Here is a 6,711-nt window from a genome sequence, read left to right as displayed (position 1 = left end):
CCAAGGTGTGGAAACAACTTGCATGTCCATTAACAGCTGAATGGATACACCAAACATGGTCCACGATCCACACCGTGTGTCCACGATGCATACCGCACGTCCACGATCCACACCGCGTGTCCACGATCCACACCGCGTGTCCACGATCCATACCGCGTGTCCACGATCCACACCGTGGAGTACTACCCAGCCTTTCAAACAACATCAATTCTGCAACACACAATAATGCGGGTGGACCTTAACATTACACCAAGTGGAAGAAGCCAGTCTCAGAAGGACAACTCTTGCATGATTACACTTAGGCGAGGCCTCTGAAACGGTCAAACTCCTCATGGAAGCAGACAGGAGAGCGGTGGCTGCCAGGGTCTGGGGAGGGAGCACGGGGAGCTCAGGATCAGTGGTCACCTAAGGCCAGGGGGAATTACAAAACACAACTCAAATAAATTGCAAAATCTTGTATGAGCAATTTACAGGGTCAATGTGATTCCTATCACACTACCAATGACATTTTTCACAGAACTAGAAAAAACTATTTTAAAATTCATATGGCACAAAAAGAGCCCGAATAGCCAAGGCAGTCCCTTGGCCTTGGTAACGTCTCAGTCACGCTGGGTGAGTGTGCATTAGAGATCAGGTGTGCTACAGCAGGCCTGCAGTCAGCAATGCTGTCCTTTGTGCTTAAAAATTTCTTGAGGCTAGAGGCGGTGGCTCAGGCCTGTAACCCCAGCACTTTGGGAGGTCGAGGTGGGCGGATCACTTGAGGTCAGGAGTTTGAGACCAGCCTGGGCAACATGGTGAAACCCTGTCTCTACAAAAAAAAATTACAAAAATCAGTCGGGCATGGTGGCTCACACCTGTAGTCCCAGCTACTCGGGAGGCTGAGGCAAGAGAATCACCTGAACCCAGGAGACAGAGGTTGCAGTGCGCCAAGATCGTGCCACTGCACTCCAGCCTGGGCGACAGAGTGAGACTTCATCTCAAAATAAACAAATAAATAACATAAAGACAGTTTCATTCCTTCCCTCCCAATCTGTAAGTCTCCTACTGCCTTTTCTCATCTCACTGCACTACCTGGAACTTGCAGTACAAAGTTGCACAGGCAAGAGGAGACCTCCCTGCCCTGTCCCCGGTCTTAGAGGCAAAGGTCCAGTTTCTCACCACTCATTACGATGTTGGCTGCAGCGAAGTCACCTGGGCATGCTTGGTTCGCAAGCTTAAGTGTTCACTGAGTTTCTCTAATAGATATGGGGCTATCTAGATCACCTGTTTCTCCTAAGCGAGTTTTAGTAGATTGTGTCTGTCAAAGAATTGATCCATTTCATTTAAATTCTCATATTTGACTGGGCACAGTGGCTCACACCTGTAATCCCAGCACTTTGGGAGGCCAAAGCAGGCAGATCACGAGGCCAAGAGATCAAGACCATCCTGGCCAACATGGTGAAACCTGTCTCTACTAAAAATACAAAAGTTATCTGGGCGTGGTGGCATGCTCCGATAGTCCCAGCTACTCGGGAGGCTGAGGCAGGAGAATCACTTGAACCCGGGAGGCGGAGGCTGCAGTGAGCCAAGATTGCACCACTGCACTGCAGCCTGCACAACAGAGTGAGGCTGTAGTTCCGGCCCCCTCTCTTTGAAAGCCACACTCCCTTTGTATAGCTTTCAAGGTACAAGTGCTTTTGGGTTACATGGATGAATGGTATAGCGGTGAAGCCTAAGATTTTAACACGCCTGTCATCCAAGTAGTGTACATTGTACCCAATAGGTAGCTTTCCCTCCGTCTCCCCAAAGTCTCCCCCTTGCTAAGTCAGCAGCATCCATTATATCACTCTGTAGACCTTTGCATACCCAGAGCTTAGCACCCACTTATACGTGAGAACACGTGGTCCTTGTTTTCCGTTCTTGAGTTAGAATGATGGCTTCCCGCTCCATCCAAGTTGCTGCAAAAGAAATTCCGTCACTCTTTCCTACAGCTGAGTTTGGGACGTGTTCCACGGTGTATGCATGCCACGTTTTCTCCATGCACTCTCAACTGACGGCCACTTAGGTTGGCTCCATTCTTCGCAACTGTGAATCGGGCTGCAATAAACACACACGTGTATATGTCTTTTTCATACAACGACTTCCTTTGTGCACCCCGGAGAGGGATTGCCAGATGGGACAGAAGAGAGCCTTTTCGTTCTTTAAGGAATCTCCATGCTGTTTTCCATAGTGGTGGAACTAATTTACATTCCCGCCCACCACATCCACACCAACATCTATTGCTTTTTGGCTTTTTAATAATGGCCATTCCGGCTGAGGTAAGGTGATATCTCACTGTGGTTTTAATTTTTATTTCCCTGGTTCCCTCTGTTTTTGTTTGTCAGAGAAAGTCTTTGCTTCTCCTTCATTTTTGAAGGATAATTTTGGTGGATACAGAATTCTAGGTTGGGGTGTGTGTGTGTGTGTGTGTGTGTGTGTGTGTGTGTTTCCCTGACACTTTAAATGTTTCACTCCCCTCTCTTATTGCATATGTGGTTTCTGGTGAAAATTTCCACTGGAATTCTCATCCTTGTTCCTGCACAAGTCAGGTGGATTCTCCCCTGCTTCTTCCAAGGCTCTCTCAGCTTGGTGTTCCGCGGTGTGACTGCGCCGTATCTAGCTGTGTCTTTTTGTCTATTTCCTGCGTGGTGTTCTCTGAGCTTCCAGGATCTTTGGTTTGGTTCTGACATTAATTTCAGAAATCTCTCGGCCCTCAGTATTGGAAGCATTTATCCTGCTCTAATCTTTCTTTTCCTTCCATTCTTCCAACTCTACGTACATGACACGTTCTGACGCCGCCCCATAGTTGCTGAATGCTGTTCCAGTCTGACTTGTCTTGCTATTTGTTTTCCCATTACGTTTTTTTTTCACGTCGGCTTGGGAAGTTTCTAGAAACCTACTTTGAAGTTCACTCTCTCACCTAGGCCATGCCCAATCTACCGATGAGTCCAGTAAAGGCTTTTGTCATTTTCGTTTCAGTGGTTTTCATTTCTAGCATTTTCTTTGATTCTTTTTTAGCATTTTCATTTCTCCACCTACCCATCTGTTCTTTTTTCCCCAAGTTTATTGAGGTATAACTGACAAATAAAAATCAAACATATTTAAGGTATACAATGTGACGTTTTGCTATACCTACACACTGTAAAATGATTACCACTACCAAGCTAACATAGCCAGCACCACAGTTACCTTTTTGTATTTGCACGTGATGAGAACCTGTCTGATCTGCTCTCTTGGCAAGTTTTAAGTATTCAATCCAGTATTATTAAACACAGGCGTCATGCTGCCCATTCAATCTCCAGAACGCATTCATCCCATACGTGTGCTACCCATCTGTTCTCACTGTTGTCCAGTTTTCCCATTACAGCTTTTTAACACATTGATTGTAGTTATTTTAAATCCTTGTATGATAATTCCAGCATCTGTGTCATCTTAAGTCTGGCTCTGATGGATTCTTTGTCAGTTACTTTTTTTCTTTCCTTTTTACAGGCTTTGCGATTTTTTATTGAGACCAGACATGTTGTGCCAGGTAACAGGATGGAGGTGGACAGGCCCACAGCATGAGGACACACGGCCACGTGGACAGGATCATGGTGAGCAGGCCCACAGCATAAGGACACACGGCCACATGGACAGGCCCGAGGTAAGCAGGCCCACAGCATGAGGATGCACGGCCACATGGGCAGGATGAAGGTGGACAGGCCCACAGCATGAGGACACAGCCACGTGGACAGGATTGTGGTGAGCAGGCCCACAGCGTGAGGACGCACGGCCACATGGACAGGCCCGAGGTAAGCAGGCCTGCAGCATGAGGACACACAGCCATGTGGACAGGATTGTGGTGAGCAGGCCCACAGCATGAGGACACACAGCCACGTGGACAAGATCATGGTGAGCAGGCCCACAGCATAAGGACACATGGCCACATGGACAGGCCCAAGGTAAGCAGGCCTGCAGCATGAGGACACACGGCCATGTGGACAGGATTGTGGTGAGCAGGCCCACAGCGTGAGGATGTATGGCCATGTGGACAGGACCCAGGTGGACAGGCCCGCAGCATGAGGACACACGGCCACGTGGGCAGGATGAAGGTGGACAGGCCCACAGCATGAGGACACACAGCCACGTGGACAGGATTGTGGTGAGCAGGCCCACAGCATGAGGACGTACAGCCACATGGACAGGATTGTGGTGAGCAGGCCCACAGCATGAGGACGTACGGCCATGTGGACAGGACCTAGGTGGACAGGCCCACAGTGTGAGGACGCACGGCCATGGGGCCGGGGCTCGGCTGGGCTGACTGGTTGCTGCTGCTGAGGTTGCCAGAGGCTTCCTGCTCTAACGGCCCTGCTGGTGTCTCCCCTGTTGACTTGGGGCTTCCCTAAACGCCCCTCCTCAGGAAGGGGCCGTGTCCTGTGGCCCTTTCAGCTGGAACCCAGGGTTGTGGAACACAGCCGGAGCCTGTGTGTGTGGTGGTGAGGTGTGGGGAAGGAAAGCGTCCGGTCATCCCACCATGTCTCTGTTTTTAGGGGCTATGGCCTTCCCAAGTGTTTCTCCAGTGACATAGCTTTTCTTTTCCCCTTCAGTGAGACAGGAAGACTGAGGGTCGGGGATGGAGGAAGTGCCCACCGGCCGGGCAGGCCTTGAAGCAGGCCTATGTGGGGAGAACGCTCTGGGCAGAGTCCACGAGGCTGACTGCGCTGCTCCCCCTTCCAGAGCCAACGGGGATCTTTCTTGGATCTTCATTGGTGAGGACCTATGGGCTTCCTGGAGGTTTGGGCCACAGGAGTGTGAGGGACCCTAGGAGCGTGGCCCCAGGGCTTCTCACTCTCAAGCGTCCTCACTCAGCCTCCAGCAGCTCAACAAAGTCACCACTGGGATGTGCCATTGTCCCCACTCATTCGAGGTTTCCACGGCTTCTGCTCCAGATTTCGGGGTGGTGGTGCATCCACAGCCTGTTCTGAGGGCCGAGGACCTCCACAGATCCTGAGCTTGTTCAGCTGTTTCCTGCTGTAAGTAAAAATGGCGTCCGGGCTCTGCACTCATCAGCGCTGCAGCCAGCCGTCTCCACTGCCCCTGTGTCAACTATTTTATTTCCTCCTTTTCTTCTTCTGCCACTGATTCCTAGAAGGTACCTTGATATCTAACTCTCCCACTATTAAATTTTTCTACTCTCCTAGTTCTCTGGCTTTATTTTTTGTTTTACTTATCATCTGGTCTTAGATTTCCCTTTATTTTTATATCAGGTCCAACGGTAACACGTTCATTCAGCAGTTCTCCGTTGCATGGCCCCTGCGTGCCTGCTCCTGCACTGGGACACACGCGGTGAACCGAGTGGGCTCAGACCTGCCGCTGGGGAGGGATTGCATCAGTGCTCTGGTCACAGAAGCTGTCATTGCAAACTGCGGCAAGGGGCATGAAGGAAAAGTGCTGTGAGTTGTGGGAACACAGAACGGGGTCCCAAGCCTCCCCAGGGATGCAGGAAGTCGCCCTGGGCAGAGGGCATCTGCATGGAGATGTGGGGGCGAAGGAGGAGGTGCCAGGCAGAGGCTGCAGGTAGGTCCTGCACCACCACCATCATCACCAAGTTGGTCTGCTTGTTGTTTTTAGATTTCCTCACAGCAGGGGAGGAAGGGTGGTCACTGCAGGAAGTGCAGACCCAAGGCAGGAGAGTCATGCCCTGTCCCCACAACAGTCCAGGGCCCCCCTCTGACTTACCCCATGAGATAGCCTAAGTCTAGTTTTTAAAAGAAGAGAAAAAAAGAGGGGAAGAAGAAGAAAGAAGAAGAAGGAGGAGGAGGAGGAGGAAGAGGACAGAAAGAAAGAAAGAAAGAAAGAAAGAAAGAAAGAAAGAAAGAAAGAAAGAAAGAAGGAAAGAAAGAAAGAAAGAAAGAAAAAGGGAAAAGGAGATCGCCTAAGTGAAGAATTCCTTTTTTAAAAATAAAAGTTAGATGCTACCTAATATTTACCCTTATACTTGTCTCCACTAATAGAACTCTGACTTAGCTGGCCACGTTGCTGTCCAGAAAACAAATTCAGTTTCTTAATTAAGTTCCTGCACATCTAAATCCAGCCACTGAGTGTAAGAGGAGATTATGTGTCAAACCTCAGGAAAGGCTGCTTAAAGGCAGGCCCCTCTTGAAGGGGCATTCTTGTGCCATTTCCCCTTCTTCTGTTCCACCACCTGAAATGTGGATGTGATGGCTGGAGCTTCAGCCACCATACTGGCCTATGAGGTCACCTTGAGAATGGAGTCCTCATATAAGGGCGACAGAGCAGAAACATACAAGTTCAGTCCCTGATCACCTTGGAGCTGCCAAATTAGCTTCTGGGTTTTTTGCTTTGTTTTGTTTTTGTTTTTTTGAGACAATGTTTTACTCTGGTTGTGCAACCTAGAATGCAATGGCATGATCTCGGCTCACTGCAGCCTCCACCTCCTGGGCTCAAGTGATTCTCCTGCCTCAGCCTCCCAATTAGCTGGGATTACAAGTGTGCACCACTGTGCCCAGCTAATGTCTATAGTTTTGTAGAACCAGGGTTTCACCATATGGCCCAGGCTGGTCTTGAACTCCTCGGCTCAAATGATCTGCCCACCTCAGTCCTGTACTTCCATTACATAAGAAAGGAGTAAACGTCTATGTCTGAGCCACTATTATTTTTGCCTGTTAGAAAGAGCTGTGCCCAGTCCTAACT

This window comes from Cebus imitator, unplaced genomic scaffold (genome assembly GCF_001604975.1).
Source record: "Cebus imitator isolate Cc_AM_T3 unplaced genomic scaffold, Cebus_imitator-1.0 Scaffold323, whole genome shotgun sequence".
NCBI classification, from domain to species: Eukaryota; Metazoa; Chordata; class Mammalia; order Primates; family Cebidae; genus Cebus; species Cebus imitator.
Note: the sequence above shows the minus strand (reverse complement) of the source record.